This window comes from Furipterus horrens, unplaced genomic scaffold, assembly GCF_987537825.1.
Source record: "Furipterus horrens unplaced genomic scaffold, mFurHor1.1.pri manual_scaffold_3, whole genome shotgun sequence".
Taxonomy (NCBI): Eukaryota; Metazoa; Chordata; class Mammalia; order Chiroptera; family Furipteridae; genus Furipterus; species Furipterus horrens.
The window spans coordinates 183,445,078-183,465,866 of NW_028327173.1; the positions used below are offsets into that span (position 1 = coordinate 183,445,078).

The window sequence follows — 20,789 nt, forward strand, 5'->3', positions numbered from 1 at the left end:
GGTAGAAATGCTATGTAATGTACATCTCTTCACAACTCTGCATTTAGTGACATCATATTCACAGCTTGAAATTGCCTGGTAGGAGTTTTTACACCTTGAAAACTGGCAGACTTTCTCCCTTCAGAGCCTGTTGTTAAACATTCACCAGCATACCAGCATACCACTGGGCAGACCCCCAACTTCCTCAACAGCTTCTGTGCTCGAACTTCATTCTGAACATTCTGAATTCTCAATCACCAAGAAAAATTTATTATCCATTTCTCCACTAGCTTTGGATGACTTCTACAAAACCAGCTGAGCAGATTCTTGAGATATTATGCAGTTGGAGAGAATTTTTAGGAGAGAGATGGTCTGCACACCCCCCAATCCCCGAAGTATCAATTGTTGATGTCCCTCATAGCCCCCTGTCAAGGGTGCATTTGTCTGTTGGGATATTCCAATCCTGAATGTCACATTGTCAGACCAGAGGCATCTGCTTGGCTATCCCTGTTCTAATTCTCTTTCCTTTTTCAGTCCTGACTTGCCTTCAGCTGGTGACACCCTGCAGGCCTGAGCCCTTGATTTGTATAATAGGAGGAACTGCAGTGGGAAGCTGGGCTGCAGAAACTCTGGGATGAGTAGGCTTGCACATATGCCCACTGGCCCAATTCCCTACTGAGTTGAAATAGTGCCCTTTGTCTGGCACCTTCTGGGAACCCAGCATTTAGCTAGGGGCAAGCCTAAGCTGGTTAAAAAATTATTGCCCTGCCCTACTCCCCAGCAAGGCCTGGGCCTGGTCCTCCAGCTGTCTGAGCACTAATTAGACTCAGAGCAAGATCAGTTCTAAAGGGGTTGGAAGAAGCTTGGAGAGATGCTGCTAAGAACAGTTAAAAAGTTATCTCTTGAAGTGGATCCTGACTTTTTTTCTCTCCCAGTTCCTCTCCAAGTCATTTGAAATATAAACTCCATGAAAGATGGAAAACAACCTAAATATCCAGTAATAAAGTATATTTCTCTTAAGAAGGAAAATTATGAATCAATAAAAAATTATTTCATTTTGAATATTGTTTCATGTCCCTTTAATTGTTGTTAGAAACATAACGTTAAAAACAAACCGACGACGCTGTATGTAAATGGTTATATTGTAGAGATCAGGTGGCACATGAAAAATCTACCTTCTATTATTTAACACTGTATTCACAAAGAAAAGCAAAACTGCCCTGGCTGGTGTGGCTCAGTGGATTGAGCACCTGCGAACCAAACAGTTGCAGATCCAATTCCTGGTCAGGGCACGTGCCTGGGTTGCGGGCCAGGTCCCCGGTCGGCGGGGACATGTGAGAGGCAACCAATTGATGTATCTCTCACACACAGATGTTTCTCTCCCTTTCTCTCTCCGTCCCTTCTCCTCTCACTAATAAGTAAATAAATAAAATCTTTAAAAGAAAAAGAAAAATGGAACTGTTTTAGGTAAAACTAACTGTTTCATTTGTGGTTTAGGATAAAATTTCCAGTGACAGCAGATTCAAAAAAGTGCTGTAATAACTCAAAACAATTTAGAAAGAAGAGAAGGCAATGTACTCCAAAAACTGACAGAGACACAAACATGAAAGAGACATGAGAAAAGTTTGAATACATTATGCCATGAAATATGGAAGTGGAAACAAGACTTATTTCTACCATAGTACGTTGTTTTATATAGCATGTGACTTTAAAGATATGTGTGCAACTGAAGTAATGTATGGTTTAAGTTAAAAGTATGTTTTAGAAGACCAATGACATGGAAAAAAGTTATGGCACTGATAAATCAGTATAAAAGTTTTTGGTCCATAAAAACTATTCAGCTGTAAATATAAATACATATGAAAGAAAATTAAATGTATGTCGATCTGAAAGGAAAGTCACCTAAAAGAATCAATGGTTGTATTCGTGCATAAGTTTACAGGGGACTTTTATTTTCTTCTTTATACATTTTTATAGTTTCCAAAGTTTACACAATGAATATTCATTACTTTTCTAACCAAAAAGAACCTTATTTAAAAAAAAACAACAACAATACAATAAAATATATCCCAGTAGTCCCTGCCTCCTCTGTGTCCCCCTGTGGATCCTTCTAAGTATATTAATATGGAATAGAAATGAAAAAGTAGCTAACTTTTATTGAGTGTGAATCATGTACCCAGGACTGTACTGAGCACTCTGCATGGATTATTTTAGGTAACCACCACCCCAGTCCCATGCAGTTGGCATGAATACCCTGATTCTGTAGGTAAGGAAACCAAAAATCAGAGTTCTTTGCCTGAGTCACACAGCTAGTGAGTGCGGGTGCTGACATTTAAATCTGGGCAGACTGACTCCAGAGGGTCCTGCTCTCGGCCCTGGCTCTTCTGTGTGCAGCCTCCCAGAACTCCAATACCTGCCTGGCAGGGTTTCAGAAGCTGTAACAGCCCAGCCCGTGGGAAAATTCCTAGCTAAGTGTCCTGACCAGTTCTGCTCAATCTCATACTTCAAGGAGCTAGAAATTTTAATTGAGTGAAGCAAGTTTCTTCCCTGGGACTGTAATGTTTGTGTGAGTAAAGGGATGAGATGAGCTTATTGGATAACATGTTTTCACCTACTTCTTTAGGCAGAAAGGTGTCTAAAGGAATGGGACAATTGGGTGTGCTGGTTTTAAACAGGGTCTGTGAGGATGTGTATGGTGCTACTTAGGGGCAAGGAAGCTGGGAGATGGGCCAAAGACCACCTTTGTCCTGTAAAGGCAAAGTGATTAGCAGTTATTGAGCAGGTACTGTAGGCTGGGTATTCACATTTGCTCTTTCATTTCATCCTCCCAATAAACCTATCTGACAAGTGTCATTATCTCCACTTGACAGTGGGAAAAGGGCAGTCTCAGAGAGATGGAGCTGTCTGAGGTCACACAGCTATTGAGTAGTAAAGCCCAGATTCAAATTCTGGTCTTCCTGGTTCTAAAGTATTTCCAGTGGTATCAGTCAGTGTTCCAGCAGGAAACGCTCAAATGGAGTAATTGAGGAGCACTTAACAAAGTAGCTGATTACAAAACTGTGGGCAGGTGATGGGGTTTAGGATCTATATAGCAAAATATAGTACCTTGGCATATTGATTATCTTAAGCTGAAAGAGTTTGAGAAAATGGCAGAAATAAGAAGGGCACTCTGACATCCCTCCTTCCCCTCCCCCTTCTTTCCTGAAGCAGATCATAAAACTCCTATGTGACAGCTATCCTCACTGTTCCAAAAGGAAGACATTCTTATCACTAGAGATGAGGAATTTGGGGCCAAGAAACCTGTACAAACAAACCTTGTGCAAGAAGGTGAAGCAGATACTAGAACCTGGAAATAGTTGGGCCACCTTATAGAAATGACATGTTATCTTTGATAGAAGTACAGCCAACCTGTGGCCCTGCAGGTGTCCTGATGGTGACTCCTCTTGGCTTAACCTACTTGGGAAGCCAGAGTGCAAGGGAGCCTGATGTTGCTGTCCACAAAGGTCAGCCACCTAGAGACTGGAACAGGTCAGAAAAAGATAAAGAGTGGATCTGGAGGGGGAGGAGTGTGAAAAATATCTTGCACCCTTTCCAGGCAATAGTAGTGTCTATTAAAGGACACTATCAAAAAAGTGAAAAGACAATCCGAAATTAGGAGAAAATATTTGCAAATCATGTATTTAATAAGGGACTAATATCCAGAATATATAAAGAACTATAATTCAACAACAAAACACAGTGCAGTTCAAAAATGGACAAAAGATAGGTATTTCTCCAAATTAAAATCGCAATGTGATGCCACTTCACACTCATTAGGTTGCCTATTACCAAAAAAGTGGAAAATAGGTGTTGATGAGCATACGGAGAAATTGAAACCCTTGCGCTCTGCTGGTGGGAATGTAAGCTCATGCTGCCACTATGCAAAATAATTTGGTGATTCCTCAAAATGTTAAACATAGAATTAACATATGAATCAGCAATTCCAGTCCAAAGTATATACTCAAAAATTGAAATCAGGGACTCAGAAATATACTTGACCATCAAGGTGCATAGCAGTGTTATTCACAATAGCCAAAAGATGGAACAACCCAAGTTGTCTGTCCATTGACAGATGAATGAATAAATGAAATGTGGTATATATATATATATACATATACACACATGGCCCTTGGCTGGTTTGGCTCAGTGGATTGAGCGTCGGCCTGCGAGCTAAGTGTCGCTGGTTCGATCTTCCAGTCAGGGCACATCAGAGAAGGAAAACTCTGACTCCAAAAAACCTCCGCTGCCTTGCGGCATACCTCTTCAGGGGAAAGGCTAAGGGAGTAAACCCCGACAGAAAATCCGGAGCCGGAGTCCCTAAGGCGGTTTGACGTTGTAGTCAACACCGGCAACTCCTGCGGCGCACCTGAAGCCAAGCTGTATTGACTCCGTCTTTCCCTTGGACCCTTCAGCTGCGAAGAGAGGGGGGGTCTGCTGCATGGGCAACAGCAGACCCTCCATATCACCCTGCCCAGGCTCTGTAGCTTCAGCTTCACTGGAGAGGACACTCCAGCGTCATCGCAAGATGTCGATTCAACACGGGAGGAGACAGATACCGTGTCACTCCCGAGTCGGACTGCACAGCCATTCTCGGCGGTGCAGATAGACTCTTAAGAAGCTACACCATCGTCTCTCGAGACGGACGGCTGCCGACGACGACATATACACACACAATGGAATATTATTTATCCATGAAAAAGAATGAAATCTCATACATGCTACAACATGTATGCTAAATGAAAATAGTATGCTAAGTGAAATAAGACCGACACAGAAGGATAAATATTACATGACTCTACTTACATGAGATACCTAGAACAGACAAATTTGTAGAGACGTAGACTAGAGGTTACCAAAGGCTGGGGGGATGGGGAGTGAGAAATTATTGTTTAATGGGTACAGAATTTCAGCTTGGGGTGATGAAAAAGGTTTGGAAATGGGTAGTAATAATGTTGCATAACAGTATGATTGTACTTAATGCCACCGAATTGGTTAAAATGGTTAAAGTTTTATGTATGTGTATCTTGCCTCCTCCCCCATTGCCTAACACAACAGCCTTTTCACTGTTCAAATCAGAACCCACTCTAACAGGATACAGATTACCAGACCTTAGGTTTTCACCATAGGGTTTAATCACACTCTGAACTACTTACTACATGATTTTCTACTTTTTAAAAAATTATCAAAGAACCAAAATTCTCAAAATTTTTTACTGGGACTCTCTAAGCCTAGTGGCTTTTTGATACTGCAATTTTGTGGACTGACAGCCCTAATGAAAACGAGTCCTCTTTTGTATTCCTTTTCTTGGTAATGAGACCCGCACCCCCTCCCCAATGGCTGCCGGCAGGCTGCTGCCCCTGCTGTCGTGGTGAGGAGATAAGTGGGTCTGAGTGCTGCCTGGAGGTCATTCAGGGTCTCCAGAGGCTCTCAAAGAAACTGCTGCTCTGAGGTTATTCATCTGACGTGAGGAGGCTGGGGAGAGAAGGAAAGACATTTCTGGTAAGGTTTTGGCCTGAATCCTGCAAAGAGAATGGATTTTGAGACCTCCCAGCACATGGCCAAGAGGATGAAAGGAGGTCATTAACAGATCAAAATCTTAATTCCATGGACCCCTGCACCCCCACTATGAGGATGGGGATGGGTGCAGGGCCAAACAGCACCCCACTCCCAGCTGTTGTGGGCCAAGTAGCTTTCGGGGCTTGCAATCTGAGCAGCTGCAGAAGGCCCCAAGCCCAAAGGGGCCCTGTTTAGTGCTCTGCTGTTGCCGTCTTAAAACTCTTAATAACTTTTTAAACGAAGTTATTTGCATTTTTATTTCACACTGGGACCTGCAGATTTTGTGGCTGGTCCTCCCTGTAGGGTATCAGAAGGAAGAAATTCCACCTGAATTCATTGGGCTAACAAGCCAGGTGGGAAGGGAGAGGGACCTTCAAGCTGCAGGTTCAGAGGCAGCAAGCAAAGCAGAGCGACTGCCCTGGAGACGGGGTGACAGTGTGAGGGAAGACAAAAATGTTCCTCTACCTTTCAAGGTTCTTTTGGTTGGTCTAATAATTAAATTGACATGAGACAGATTAACAAGAGAAAATAACCAAATTTAATCACTTATGTATTCACGCCCATACATGACAGAGTCAGAAATGACACATACATAATATGTTCATGGACAGAAAGGGGAAATGAGGTATATATGTCGTCGGCAGCCGTCTGTCTCGAGAGACGATGGTGTAGCTTCTTAAGAGTCTATCTGCACCGCCGAGAATGGCTGTGCAGTCCGACTCGGGAGTGACACGGTATCTGTCTCCTCCCGTGTTGAATCGACATCTTATGATGACGCTGGAGTGTCCTCTCCAGTGAAGCTGAAGCTACAGAGCCTGGGCAGGGTGATATGGAGGGTCTGCTGTTGCCCATGCAGCAGACATTCTGAGCTAAGTGTGAGGTAGGTAAGGCAAATTGGGGCTTCAGAGGGTCATTGCAGGATGTTCAGTAATTAGTAGTTTGCCCTTCCCTATATATAGGTAAAAAAAAAAAACAAAAACAAAAACAAAAAAAAACCTGGTGAAAACTCTTACTATGGACAAGGTTCCTAATGTAAATTCCTTAAGGGGGAGGTCAAACTTTCTTGTGAATGGGTAGGGCATTGGTTGCCTTTGGCTCAAAATAATCCATATGCCACAAAGACATATGCTGGGCTGACTCGTTCTGGACCCTTACACTAGCTTCTCCATCAACCCCCTTTCTGAGAAAGCTCTCAAGGTAAACCCCAGGCGTAGGGAGAAGGATGGGGAGGGAGTGCAGCCCCACTAAGATGCCTGTCCAAGCCTACTTAGTTTTCTCTTTTGCTTTGTCCTTGGTTCCAGTCCAAGCCTGGATCGGTGCCCATTATTCACTGTTATTAGAATCTTTTTACCCAATATTTCTACTTGTCCTTTAAACTTCTTGTTTCATATTGCTTCTATCTTATTTCCTTAATTCTACTTGAGGCATGTTTTAGATTTTTTGGTGTTTGTTCTTGTCCTAATCCTTCTGTTTCAGATAACACAAGTGGCTGGTGTGCCTTGCTATTTTTCTTCTCAAGGAGTGAGAGTGCCCCCGTTTGGAGCGCATATTCCGCTGGAGCACGGGCTGCTGAGTCTGGCGCTATGTACAGGAATGTGCCCAAGGCCAGGCCCTTATCTGGGCCATCTCTTCAGAGGTTTTCCTACCTTGTTGCTATTTTATTTTTGTTGTTAGTTCCTGGAATCCCTGTTTCCCACTGTAATTTCTCCAGCCTGGATTTGGGAAAGGGAGCCAGAAGCTCTACTGCTCTGCCAACTTGGCAGACACTGGAAGTCTCTTTCTGGCTCGCTTGTGTCTTGTGCTGCACAGTCACACTACATTCTCCCTCTCTTGTAGGAGAGTGAAACCTGTTTCATTGTAACTTGTTAGGTATGGATATTTCTCTAATCCAATCAATTCATCTCAATTCATTTACAAAGGGCTAAAAACAGACAGACAAACAAACAAACACAGAAAGCACCCTGGCTGGTGTGGCTCAGTGGATTGACCACCGGCCTGCAAACCAAAAGGTTGCTGGTTTGATTCCCAGTCAGGGCACATGCCTGGGCTGCAGCCAGGTCCCCAGTTGGGGGTGCGTAAGAGGCAACCACACATTGATGTTTCTCTACCTCTCTTTCTCTCTCCCTTCCCCTCTCTCTAAAAAACAAGTAATTAAAAACTTTAAAAATGTTATCTTTAAAGAAACACAGAAAGCTAACTAACTAAATAAAACAAGGGCCAATCAATCAACTGCAACTGCCATTTAATTACAATCCTGATAGTGGATGCTTAGAAGGGTATGTGTGAGGAGAGTGTGATCATTTCTGAATTCTTTTATTTAAAGTATATTTTATTGATTATGTTGTTACAGTAGTCCCAATTTTTTTCCCCTTTGCTCCTCTCTGCCCAGTACCCCGCTTCCCTCCAGCAATCCCACCCCCACTTAGTTCATGTCCATGGGTCGTGCATTTAAGTTCTTTGACTTCATCCTTTCCTATATTATTCTTAACTTCCTCCTGTCTATTTTGTACCAACCGATTATGCTTCTTAATCTCTGCACCATATCCCTATTTCTCCCTCTCCCCGCTCCCAGCTGATAACCCTCCAAATGATCCCCATACCTATGATTCTGTTTCTATTCTGGTTTGCTTAGTTGGATTTTGTTTTTATTTTTTAGATTCAGTTGTTGATTGTTGTGAGTTTGTTGTCATTTTAGTGTTCATAGTGTTGATCTTTTTCTTAAGTAAGTCCCTTTGACATCTCATTTAATAATGGCTTGGTGATGATGAACTCCTTTAGCTTTGCCTTGTCTGGGAAGCACTTCATTTGCCCTTCCATTCCAAATCATAGCTTTGCTGGATAGAGTAATCTTGGTAGCAGGTTGCCTTTCATCACATTGAATACTGCTTGCCCGTCCTTTCCTGCCTGCAAAGTGTCCTCTGAGAAATCTGCTGATAGTCCTATAGTCACCCCCTCTGTAGGCAACTTTCCACCTCTCTCTTGCTGCCCCCAGGACTCTGTCTTTATCTTTCACCTTTGGCATCTCACTCATGATGCGTCCTGGTGTGGTCCCTTCTGTGTCCAGCTCTCCCGGGACACTCTGTGCTTCCCAGACCTGTATATCCATCTCCTTTGCAAAATTTGGGAAGCTTTCCTCATTTTTTTCAATTCTTGCTTCCTCATTCTGCACTGGTTGACTGTATTTTTCTTCCTTATGTTTCAAATCATTGATTTGAACCTCGGTTTCCTTCCTTTCACCATTGGTTTTGTGTGGATTTTCCTTTGTTTCACTTAGCATAGCCTTCACTTCTTTCCTTATGCATTTGCCATACTCAAGCATATCTGTCAAGCTTGTGAGCATCTTTACCATCAGTGTTTTGAATTCTGCATCTGTTAGGTTGTCTGTCGCCTCATCTGTGAGGTTGGCTATCTCCTTGTCGCTTAGTTCTCCCACTGGAATCTTGATCCATTCCCCGTTTTGGGCCATACTTCTCTGTCTCCTCATTCTGACAGGCTCCTGTGTTTGTTTGTCTCTGCATCCCAGGTAGGCCTGTTGTTTCTGTTACGTTGTAAGGGGAAGACCATTAGGGCTTTGTCAGTACAGGGCGACCTGTTTCACCACGTTGTGGCACTGTATGTGATGGAGGGGTCCGAAAGGGAACAATGCCGCGTGCCCAGCACTCGCCCCTTTTCCAGGCACCTCTCCCACTTCCTCACTGGACTGGCACCTTCTAATTGCTGCCCTGGCCATCATTCCCAGAGTGAGTGGGTCTGCGGATGATCTAGGACTGTGGGGGCCCTTTAAACAAGCAGACTCTTCTGAGAGACCAGCAGTTTCTGCCTCTGCCCCACCCCCTACTGGTCTGCACAGTCAAAAGCAATGAGGCTTGATTTTTGCTGGTGCTGGGACTGTAAGCTGTGAGGTCCGGTGAGGAGCTGGTAACGCTCCCCAGGTGTCCCTCCTGACTTTTTAAAATGTGTGACTGCACTTTCTGCTGGCCTGACGCTGCCACCGCTGCTGTCACCACCACACCGCATCCTCTCCGCCCGGTTTCGCCCCTCCTATCTGTCTGGATGAGTATTTCTTCTTTATATCTTTGTTTGCTGGACTTCCATGCAGTTTGATTTCCTGGAACTTCTGGTTGTTTCTAGTTTTGAGGTAGTTGTATTCCTTCTTAGTTGTGGAGGGAGACTCAGCGTATCTGTCTAGGCCTTCGTCTTGGCTGGAAGTCCCATTTCTGAATTTTGATTGGCTGAATTTTCTTACAGTCTATTGGCCAAAATGCCAGGCAATTATGCAGCAAAGTGTTTTTCCTTTTTGGAGAGAGTATTTATGGGCAGAAATATCATAATGTCTCTAATTTACTTAATAATTCTTCAGCATCAAAAAATGTTTTAAAATAAGAATTGTTAGTTTATGGTATTATATTCACCAGACCATAGGTTGCAGGAATTATTCTTGTAGGGAAGTAGTGTTTCGATTTTATATTGCATATAATCTGCCTTGTATTGTACATAAACATGTTATTTGTTCTACAAAAAATACTATGGTCTGAGTGTTTCTGTCTCTTCCCTCCTCAATACATATGTTGAAATTCTAACTCCCCCAAATTAAGGTTTTGGGAGGTGCAGCCTTTAGGAGGTGTTTAGGTCATGAGAGTAGAGCCCTTACGAATAGGATTAGTGCCTTATAAAGGAGGCTCCAGAGATAGTCCTGGCTTCCTCACCATGTGAGGCACCAGGAAGTGGGCCTTCTCCAGAAGGTGACAATGCTGACATCCTGACCTTGGATTTCCAGCTTCCAGAATTGTGAGAAGTAAATTTCTGTTGTTTAAGCCACCTGTTTTGTGCTATTTCATTACAGCTGCTGGAATAGCCTAAGACAATAAATATTTGATTATATTTAATTTGATAAATTCTGCAGAAGTAATGCTCATTTGGCAAATAAGAAAACTGAGGTCCATGGGGCTTGCAGCTTGCCTGGGGCCACATACAAGATAAGATCTAAGTGCTGTTTGGCAAGATCTAGGGCATTTTCCACCTGGACCCATCCTACTCCATTGAGAATCAAGGAGTCCAGATTGACCTTCCCAGTTCAACCATTTCACCTTTAGAGCCACAGTGTCTCTTTTCACAGATTCATCCCCAGTGATGTCAATACAACATACATTGCAAAAGCTGATTCAGACGTTTCAAGTCAAACACCCCACAAAGTGATTGTAATTGATATGCTATCTATAACTCAGGATGGTGGGTGGGTGGCTGGCTGTTCTTTTGCTTATTCTTTCTAGTCTTCTAAATATGCTATTTTACATATGCTTGTTTAGATAGACAAGTAACATATGTTTATTCAAGAAAAGTTTGAAAAAGCAGGTGAGACAAAAAATACAAAATGAAAATCACCTATAATTTCTTTGTGGCTAACATTTTGGGGATATATTCCTCATCTCTTGCTCATAATAGGATACCCCAAAATTCAGTGCTTACAACAGAAGACATTTATTATCTTGCACTTTCCATGGGTCAGGAATTCAGGAGCAGCTTAGTTACTGGTTCTGGCTCAGGGTCTTCAATAAAGTTGGAATCATGTGAACAAAGGTTTGTGTGGGGCTGCAGGATCTGATTCCAAGATGGCTTACTCACACGGCTGTTGGCTGGAAGCCCTAGTTCCTTGCCACATGGACTCTCCACAGGGCTGCTTAGGTGCCTTCACAATATGGCAGCTGTCTTCTCCCAGAACAAATGATCCAAAGGGCAAGGAGGAAGCTTCAATGCCTTTTATGACCTAGTATTGGAAGTCACACACTGTTACTTATGCTCCATTCTATTTGTTAGAAGAAAATCGCTAAGTCAAGCCCACACTCTAAGGGGAGAGGATTTAACTTTTAATTCTTGAAAGGAGGAGAACCAAATAACTTGTGGACATATATTAAAACCACCACAAAAGGGATTCCCCGGTCATATTTTTAAAAAACCAAAATGGGATCTTACTGTACATATGGTTTTATAGCCTAACTTTTTGTATTTATAAGCAGAGATCTCCTGGATTCAAATCGAGGTTCTCCACTTAGTAACACTATAGTTTTAGTGAAGTCACTTAACCTCTCTGCCTCAGTTTCTGTATTTGTAAAATAAGGATAAAATTAAAACATACCAAAAGCTTCTGAATACATTATTATATTGAAATTCTGTACCTTACTTCCATTTTTAGATCATTTCTATTTTTTAAATTTATTGTGATATAATAAGAAATAGGTATTTGGTCTCTGCCCTCAGTTTCTGACACAGAATTGCTAAATCCCTTGGGATTTCCTGGGTAGTAGGAACATCTTTTGTTCTAATGAGGAGACTCTTGGTGTGCTCCTGGGTAGCTTTAGGTTTGGAAGCAGTCACCAGAAAGGCCAAGCCATGATTAAAAGCTTGGAACTTTCAGCCCCACCCCTCAACCTCCAGGGAGGGGAGAGAGGCTGGAGTATGAGTAACTAACCCATCATACTGGTGTGAGGAAGCCTCAGTCCCTAAACTACAGGGTTTGGGGAGTTTCCAGGTTAGACATATACTGGGAAAATGACCCTGCCTGCCGCCCCCCAACCCCCACAGGGACAGGAGCTTTGTGCTTGAGACCCTTCTGGACCTCACCCTATGTACCTCTTCAATTGTATCTTTTATATTATTTATAATAAACTGGTAAATGTAAGTAAATGTTTCTCTGAGTTTTGTGAGCCTTTATAACAATGATCAAACCTCAGGAGGGAGTTGTAGGAACCATTCAGTAGTACAGGTGACAACATGGGAGGCTTACAATTAGTGTGTGAAGTGGGGGCAGTCTTATAGGGCTGCACCCTTAGCCTGTGGTGGTGTCGGGGCTCACTGAATTAAACTGTAGGATTCCTGGCTTGTGCCTGGAGAGCTGGAAGACTGATTGCTGTGGGAAAACTCCACATGTATTTGGTGTCAGTGTTGTGAGTAGAGAACTAATTTTCTCTTTTAAGTGCTAATATTAGTGCTGCTGTGATGAACATCCATGTAGCTAAATCCGTGAGCTGGGGCTTTTGGATATATGATGCTGCTTGTGGAGAAAGAGTCCATAGCTTTCATCAAATTCTTGAAGAGGTTCCTAATCCAGAAGATGTTAAGAGCTGTTTATGTACCTTATAGCCCTAGTCATCTAGGTGCAGGTCTTGGAGGAAAGGACTGGAGGTGTCATCAAGGTCAAGAGCACTGGTTCACATGAGCAAGCTCCCGCAGGAATTTTGGAGACACCTTAGCAGATCATTTACACATTGGATTTTGTGGTAGCTTATGTCTAAGATGATCTTCATGTAACTAATTTAACAACCTTGTTAGTTATGAGATCAAATGCCTTTGTGATCTCACGATCTGTGGTTCTTTAGCCCCTTGTGTCTGGGCTGATTCCACTTGGGGGCATGGATCAGTTACTTCTGTATGTATTTGGGCTGTTCTAAGCATTCTATAATATTTGTTGAATAAGTGAATGGACAAATGGAAGTGCTGTAAAAATGAAAATACGTACAAGAAAATACAAAGAGGAAGGGATCTGTTGGTCAGATTTTGAAATGATTGAGCTTTTGTGGTGTTAGGCTACAGGAAGCCTCATGAAGGAATAGGGGCCCTAACACACTGGTAGATAAAGAAGATGGCAGTAGAGGCTGCAGGGAAGTGTTCTAAAGCATGGGTTCTCAAAGAGAAGGCTGGGTGTAAGGATGATGGGCTGATGTCCCAGACAAGGCAGTGGGGGTGCAGGGAGCAGGAAGCACCTCGCCCAAAGTGTAGGACCAGCTCCTACAGTGATTGTACTCACCCCCACACCAGACCACTCTGAGACTCACCCCACCCTGCAGCTGGAAACTTAGTGTCCCACCCAGGGCAGCAGCCTGGTAATGCCTTGGGAGCTCACCTCCCATAGGTGGCAGCTTTTCTCCGAGATTTCTCTGTAGCAGCTGCTCAGGAACTGTCAAATTTTCCAGGCAGTGGCTCTTAAAAGTTTGGCATCATGTGGGAAGCTCAATTACAGTGTGGATTCCAAGACCCTCCCTCTGAGAGTTTCATTCAGGTCTGGGTGGGGCACAGGATTCTGCATTTTCAGGGCTGGCGGCTCACAGATCACCTATGTTCATTCAGGTCCCCTGAAGAGCAAACATCAAGATGGAGTTGGATATAAAAGAGATTTGTTGGAGAAACACCTATGAAGGATAAAAGGGTGGGAGTCCAGGAAAGGGGTAAGCTCAAACCTCCATGAGGATCTGGCCTCTGAGAAGGATGGGCAGTGAGAAGATTTAGGACAACTGCGTAGTTTAAAGGAAATAGTTGCCACAGTACTGCCCTCATTATGGATACCAACTGCAAGTTCAGAGGTCCCAAGGCCACCTTCGAGTTGCAGTAATTTGCTAGGAGAACTCATAGATGCACAGAAAGCTATGTATTCATGACTACAGGGAAAGGATACAGATTAAACTCAGTCAAGGGAAGAAGGACTAAGGAGGGAATCCAGGGAAGTACCAGACCCAGGGCTTCCATTGTCTTCTTCCTGTGGGATCAGGTTGTGACACTCTCCTGGCACGGATGTGTGACAATAAGCATAGAGTATTACAAACCAGAGAAACTCACCTAAGCCCTGACATTAAGAGATTTTACTGGGGCTCCATCATGCAGGCATGACTGACTGACTGCCTACAATGGTTGATCTCTATCTACAGGCTGACTGACCTTGAGTGACCCAAAGTCCCACCCTAAATCATATTGTTGGTCATTGTGGTATGGTCAGCCCCCACCCTAAGTCATATTGTTACTATCTGGCCAGCCCAAGGTCCCCAGACAAACACAGATTATCTCCTAGGAGCTAAGGGCAAAGTCCAAGCTTCATTTGGGGGAAGAATAAATTCTTTACTACACAGGTAGGAAGAGTCTTAGCAGCACAGCTCTGAGAAAGGTTCAGGCAGGTAGGTGGGGAGTTGTATACCAGCACCCATCGGCTGTTCAGTTATGAGGGGCCCGAATGCCCACTGCCAGAAGCATAACTCTCAATACCAGAGTTTGGTGAAAAGAAAAAGAATTATTTACTTAAAGGTTATACAGATTTAGATTATTGCTGAATTTCTGCCATTAAGTCTTATTTTCTTTAAAACACCCACAAACACATAGTTCTGCCTCCCCTGCCAAACCAGGCTAGTTTTAGAATAGAAAAGTCAGAGATACCGTTTCCCTTCTTCCCAGACACAGTTCAGCTTTACCGGCAGCTCCCTATCATTTGAGCCTCACTGGGGAGGTTTTGTCTGTGTTGCAGTGTTCTCAAGCTCTTAATGCAGAACCACATGGAGTTCCCAGGCTCCTTGTAAACTGCATGGAGTTCTCCCTTCCCTTTCAAAGCCACATGGATCTCCTCTTCTACCTCCTTGCAAACTGAGTGGAACACTCCTCTCTGCAAACCACGTGGTTCTCCTCACCAGAATGGCTGCTGCGTTATTTTTAAAACCCTGACTGTGGCCTGTGACGCAGTGGATGGGGTAACCGGTTCTGACCATTCACAGAACCTTGCCCAGCCCCATATTCTCTTTCCTTACCATTCTATGAACAAAACCCCTCCCATCTCCTTGGAACCTTGGAAGAACCAAACCATTTGCATAACTAAGACCCTAGGTAGCAGCCATAGACACTCAAATGCACCTTGAAAGCTGTCCCCTTCCCTCCTCCCCCAGCAGCAAGCTCTGGGGATTTTGCGGCACTTCTATGTAACAGTCCTCCACTTACACCTTCCTGTTGGAGGAGTCCTGGATCTTGAAGGGAAGGCTTGCCTTAGTGCCCTCCACCCCGTGCTGAGCACTGGCTGGGAGTAGGCTTGAGGGCATGTGGCAGCCGTGTGAATGAGAAGGTGGGTCTGGAGGGGCAGCAGCTGGGGCTTGCAGCCAAACCTGCTCCCCATAGCAGGCTGCTGAGTGGCACAGGGAGGGGCAGGGGGTGGTGCGTGGAGCTGGCTCACTAGCCTTTCCGCTGCGATGCACTGCAAGGTTTCTTTGCCTGAAATGACTGTCTCCTCCTTCTCTTCCACCCCAGTCTCTGGACTCTGGCAATGAGGAGAAGGGTTAAGGCAGGGCTGCCAACACGGCCTGTCGGTATGGACCGTGCCCTGAACTGCGTGCTCCCCTCATGTTGCTGCAGGCGCAGGCTCTGAGGCACGGGACACGGAGAACAGAACAGGAACAAAAGAGGTTGGGGTGTAGATTGTATTCCGTGAGGGGTCTTTCCTGTGGCTTCTGCTCTGGCTGCTGCTCTCTTGGGGTCCCGTAGCTTCCCCTCAGCTCACACAGGAGAGCTCTCACATGGGTGTGCTCGCGGGTCTGTGGTTTGGGGTCTCCTGCCTTCGGACTGTAACAGGCACCCAGAGTGACAGACCAGCTGAGGGGAGCATGACTCAGGAGGTGGCTTTCCCAGACTCCTCAAGTCTTTTATTGACTTCTCCTTCTTAAACTTCACAAGCTGCGTGGGCAAGAAACCAGGTGGGGGAAACCGAAATTACAGAGAAAGTGTGACGTGCAGACCAAGCAAGTGGAACCAGGAAGGGGGATGACTCAGAACAGGATGTCAGCACGAGGCGGGTTTGTTTTCTGCCTGGCAGCTGGGCCTGCCGTTATTCTGGAGCCTGGTTCCTTCTTCCACTTTTGCTTTTGTGTCGTCTTAGTGCTTTCCTCTCTGTGGTCAGACCCCAGCCCGGAGGATGGCGCACTGTGCCTTCAGCTGAAGAATGAGGACCGATCTTGGTGAATTAAATCATCCAGGCCAGGGCCAAGTCGGCACCAGCACGGTCCAAGGGTAGGGACAGGGGGCCTCCACAGCCATACACAGGACAGAATCCCACCCCTGGAACATTGTGATTTGGGGAACATGACACTGGACATGGAGGCTGGTGCCCTGGGTCCTATAAATGACTTTATCATTGACTATTAGTGCTTCATTTTCCTGGTTCTGAGACATCATCGACTGTAAGACCAATTTAATAACTGCTTTTAGGGGGAGAAAAAGAAACATGCAAATGCACACATCAGTTCAAACACCTTCCTGATTTTAGGACTGTTAACATGTAAAAAATGCAGTGCATCTTAAAAATAAAATAAAAAAAAAAGAGCAGAATTGATTTTAAGAAAAATAAATAAATAAGAGAAGGCTCTTTCTAATTCTGAGATTGACATGCAAAATCAATACCCACATTTTGGGATAATAGTAGTAATGAGCTTTTCACCATGTGTCAGTTGTTGGGTTTTTGTTTAGTTTTGTTTTTGAGAGGAAGAGGACATGCGTTGACCTGACAGACACTCACATGAAAGGGCGGTATATTAGAGAGAGTCCTAGTCAGCAAGCTGTGCAGGGTTTAAATTGGTTACCAGATGCTTGTATCTTTTCACTACACAGTCGAAATAAGAGAACTAAAGGATATTTCAGTTTTAGAATAATAATAGCTGATGTTTGTGGAGCACTTTTTATGTGCAGGCGCTGCTCTAAGTACTTCAGGTGCATTAACTGGTTTAAGCCCATGGAAATCCTATGAGAAGGAGCTATGACTACCTCGGCCTTAGAGATGAACCCAGTGATGCAGAGATTATGCAGTGCGCTCAAGGTCCCACAAGTAGGATGGGGACTTGAGCTCAGGAGATGTGAGTCCAGAGCCCATCTCTTAACTGCACTATACAATCTCTCCTAAAGCATAAGGGAGGAAAGGAAACCAAACAAAACCAAGTATTTTGAGCCCTGGTCAGGTAGCTCAGTTGGTAGAGCATTGTCCTGATAGCCAAGGTTGCAGGTTCGATCCTCAGTCAGGGAACATATAAGAATCATCCAATGAATTCATGAATAAGTGGAACAACAAACCAGTCTTTCTCTCTCTCTCACATTATATGTATATAAAACCCTGATCTTTTTAGTCATTATGGGCAGAAGAAAATGGTAGGTTGAGCTAAAAGTAGTGGTATACTGGTAAATGCCCCTCCCACCAAAAAATATAAAAGCCCTGGTTTATGACATTTGCCCGTTTCCTTGGTGTAAATACTTTCAATTTAGCTGATTTCAAAATATTTAATATCTGATAAAATTCCTGAGTGTTTAACAATTATCTCAGGAGTTGTTATGAGCTAGCTCCAGCATACAACTGGCTGAAGGTCATTGTTTAAGTGGATTTGGGGCAGTTTGACCAGTGTCAACATAAGAATGTCCAAACCTGTAAAAAAAGTTTGTAAGAGTTTGTTTGAACCAAGCTGATGAGAGGCCAGGTAGCAAGATCTCAAATGCTCCGGAGAACAGTTAAAAAAAAAAAAAAAAAAGATTTTATTTATTTATTTATTTTTAGAGAGAGGGAAAAGGAGGGGAAAAAGAGAGGGAGAGAAACATTGATTGGCTGCCTCTTACAGCCCCCCCCTAACTGGGTACCTGTACTGCAACCCAGGCATGTGTACTGACCAGGAATTGAACCGGCAACTACAGGCCAGCATCAACCCACTGAGCCACACTAGCCAGGGCCTGTAGTTTCTTCCATGCATTTGAAATTAAGAAGTGACCATAAAGAAGGTCATGTGGAGGCAAAAAAAAGCAATGTGGGATTGGACTACAGGATAGTGAACAAGATTATGTGCTCTCGTGAGGATTCAAAGGTGTGTTATCCTAGATGAACAGAAACAATGAACAGGCCTTGCTTAAAACAAAGATAAACCTTTTACTAAAGAAGATATATGCCTGGGGGGGGGGGTGACTCCCCACCATGACCTGTCCAGTTAGGAATTTATAATCAGATCACCCTGTGAAGTTACTTTCCATAGAATGCCTTTTTTCATCCACCCCAGGAAGGTGTTTTGCTTGAGGTTCAAATAAGCCAACCATGGGTGGGGCTTGGCATGTGTCTTCAGAGCTTAGAAATGGTTTCTCCTCCTCTGTTCCCCACCTGCCAACCTGGGGAACCAGCCCCTTGCGAGTCCCGGTAGGGCGAGTGCTTGCTCTCCATGCCTTGGCTGGCCTCTGTGAGTGTCACAGACGAAGCTGAAGAACAAAGTGCCCACTCAAAGGAAGGCAGTCGTCTGACTCATGCTCAAGAAGGAGCACTTAGTGGTGACGTAAGGGCCTCCTTCTGGAAGCAGAGTGGCATAATGAAATGAGATGGAAGGGAAGAAAAATGCGAGGTTAACAAGAGGGCAGAGGGCCTCTGAGGTGGCGAAGCTGAGGGTTAGGAAGAGGTGGTGAGCTGTGATCAGTGAGGGCCAAGGAGCAAGAGCAAGTCCTATGAGCTGAATAAATGGAAAACACTTAGGTCACTATGAGGATAGTTCTAGAAACAAAGTTAGGAAGTAGGAGTCATAAACTCATGTGCCTCTAGGTGACAGGCCTATAAGGTAAGTAGGCCAAGCAGACAATGTATGAGAAGAGAGTGGGTGGTGGGGACTGGCAGCACCAAAGACACTGAAGTGTTTTTGTTTTTTAAAACTATAGACCAAAAAAAAATATGTTCTTGAGTCGGATGTTGGCCTCTATTTTGTGAGTTCTGTCACCAAGCCTCTCCTTGCAAGGTTTTGAAAGCCAGACTCATCTAGGCAGTGCGGCACCAGGGTGCGTCAGACAGCGAATCTGTGCAGCTCAAGTACAAGCATGAGGGAGTGTATTATCTGTATCAAATTTTAAAACAATAATAAGACAAACTAAAATTCAGTCTGCTTTTTATTATCAACATGTATTGACAATCCCGAACAATGTCAGTAATAAAAAATACCCTCCTTGAAAAAAATCTTTTTTTAATCTAAGTTCTAAATAATTGCTATGGTTGTTGTTGACTTTTAATAATACATATGCAAGCTTCAAATGAACACATTTATTTATTTAGTTAAATATTTTATTTACTCATTTTTTAGAGAGAGAGGAAGGGAGGGAGAAAGAGAGGGAGTAAAACATCGATGTATGGTTGCCTCTCATGTGCCCCCAACTGGGGACCTGGCCTGCAACCCAGGCATGTGCCCTGACTGGGAATTCTATCTGCCTCCCTTTGGGTCACAGATCGGGACTCAATCCACTGAGCCACACCAGCCAGGGCCAAATAAACATATTTAAATAAATTATATATTAATGAACATCGTATTCTACATGGAAGTTATTTTGAGAATTAGGCCTTGACTAGTAGATTTACCTACAAATATTTCTTTCCAGAATACATACCTAAGGATTTGGAGCCCTTAGTTCTGAACCCTGTGAAACCACATATTCCTGTGTAGAAACAACAGATTCAAAAGAAACAACAAGAGTTCTGGCCAGGTAGCTCAGTTAGTTAGAGTTGTCCTGATATGCCAAGTTTGCAGGTTCGATCCTCAGTCAGGGCACATACAAGAATCACCCAATAAATGCATAAGTAAGTGGAACAACAAATCAATATTTCTGTCTCAAATCAATAAATAAGAAATTAAAAAACAAAAACAAAAACAACAGCCCTGACCAGTGTGGTTTAGTTGATTGGGTGTTGTCCCACAAACCGAAAGTTTGCTAGTTTGATTCCCGGTCAGGGCATATATCTGGGTTGTTGGTTCAGTCCCCAGTCAGAGTGCATATGAGAGGCAACTGATCAATGTTTCTCTCTTAAATCAATGTTTCTCTGTTTCTCTTGCTCTCTTCCTCCTTTCCTCTCCTCTCTAAATAATAATAATAATAATAGTGGTAGTAATAATAATAATAATAAATCACATGATTGTAAACATGAAAAAACAGAATGTGAGTCAGTTAGTTCCATTTTATTGTCAGGAGAACTTAAAAGGACAATGTTTACACACCTTAATTGTTTTCATCGAGAGCTGAACACTTTTTCTAAAGCAACATATCAAATAATTCCGATTTCACTGTCACTCAGCCATTTTCTTTGATTTTTACAGAAGAGAAGCTTCAGAAGCTTACCAACTATAATAGAAATTCATGGTGAATTTTCTGGTGAAGATATTTTAGCAGACATTTTTTGACTGGAGACATTTGAAAGCAACTAAAATTGATCCCACAGAAACAAATAACACGGACAGTATTGCAACTTCTGAAATTAACTGTGATCTGGGATTTTTATGAATCTGACAAACCTATTCTTATACTTAAGACTTCCTATCTACAGTATTTGTATATCTGTTGATCCATGTAAAAAATATTTTTCCGAATTAAAATTAGCTATGAACAAAGATAGATCATCAAACTGCCTATTGAACATGAATATGTGA

General features: G+C 43.4%; 1 long non-coding RNA gene across 1 annotated transcript; it reads right to left on the bottom strand.

Moving 5' to 3' along the window:
- Positions 1-10,941: 10,941 nt before the first annotated feature.
- Positions 10,942-15,430, bottom strand: LOC150016925 (uncharacterized). Its single transcript, XR_016510079.1, has 3 exons — positions 15,322-15,430; positions 13,472-13,700; positions 10,942-11,338 (listed from the first exon to the last, which is right to left on the bottom strand). It is a non-coding gene; the product is annotated as an uncharacterized LOC150016925 (long non-coding RNA).
- Between the last annotated feature and the right edge of the window lie 5,359 nt (positions 15,431-20,789).